Consider the following 1,216-nt stretch of genomic DNA (forward strand, 5'->3'; position numbering starts at 1 on the left):
CACATTCAACGAGATTTGCAACACTGTAAAGATCAATGGAGTGCCGAATGATGCTATAAAGCTTAGTTTGTTTCCTTTCTTATTGGGAGGCAATGCTAAGTTATGGTTAAATTCTTTCCCAGAAGATAGCTTTACTGATTGGGAAGCCGTGGTGGCAAAATATTTGAACAAATACTTCCCACAGTCAAAAATCAACAAAGGTAAGCAGGAAATTTCCTCTTTCAGGAAGGGCATGGAAGAGACTTTAGGTCAAGCATGGGATAGATACAAGAGCTTGTTGAGAAAGACGCCCACGCATGGCTTTGATGAAGCCACAGTAGTCATTCTTTTCCTTGGAGGTCTTGGTTCACAAACCAAATTGATGCTAGATGCCTCAGCTGGAGGTAATATCAAGTGCAAGACTCCATAGGAAGCTTATGAATTAATTGACAAAATGGCTACTAATGACAATGAGATGCATAATGAAAGAGGAGCCCTACCTCAACAGAAGGGAGTCCTACAATTACAATCTCATGATGCTCTGCTTGTACAGAATAAGATTATCACTCCACAATTGGAGAATTTGACGAAGAAACTCTCTTAATTGCCAAAGGAGTTGCAAAATGTTTCACAGGTTCAACAGAAACTCTGTGAATTATGTGGTGGTGATCACATCAATGGTCAATGTGCTTTTCCAATGGAGGCCCAAGAAGACGTAAACTATATGGGCAATCAATTCCGCCAAGGTAATTTCAACCAAGGGTGGAAACCTCACTCAAGTATGGGTCAAGGTCAATTTGGGCAAGCAGAACAATTCAATAGACCACCACAACAACAATCACAATGGCAACATATATATGCATTATGTAAGGAAGAGAAAAGAAAGAGTTGAGTTAGAAGAAGAAAAAGAAGAAAGAATAGGTGAGGTTGAGAGAAAAAAGAAAGAAAAGAAGAGGGGAGAGAAAAAAATTGAAAAAGTTGAAAAGATTCTTCCTTACCCTAAGGAGAGCAGCAGAAAAGAAAAGGAGAAGCAATTAGGGTGTTTTAAAGAAATCTTCAAGAAATATGAGATTAAAATTCCTTTGGCTGAAGCATTGCAACAGGTTCCTGTGTATGCACAATTTCTGAAGAGATTCCTCAAAAAGAAGAGATATATAGATGAGGAAACCATTGATGTACAGGGCAATTGCAATGTTATGTTGCAGAAGGCACTTCCTCCAAAAGTTAAAGATCCAGG

This window comes from Vigna umbellata, chromosome 2 (assembly GCF_029865625.1).
Source record: "Vigna umbellata cultivar VRB3 chromosome 2, Vumbellata_1.0, whole genome shotgun sequence".
Lineage (NCBI taxonomy): Eukaryota > Viridiplantae > Streptophyta > Magnoliopsida > Fabales > Fabaceae > Vigna > Vigna umbellata.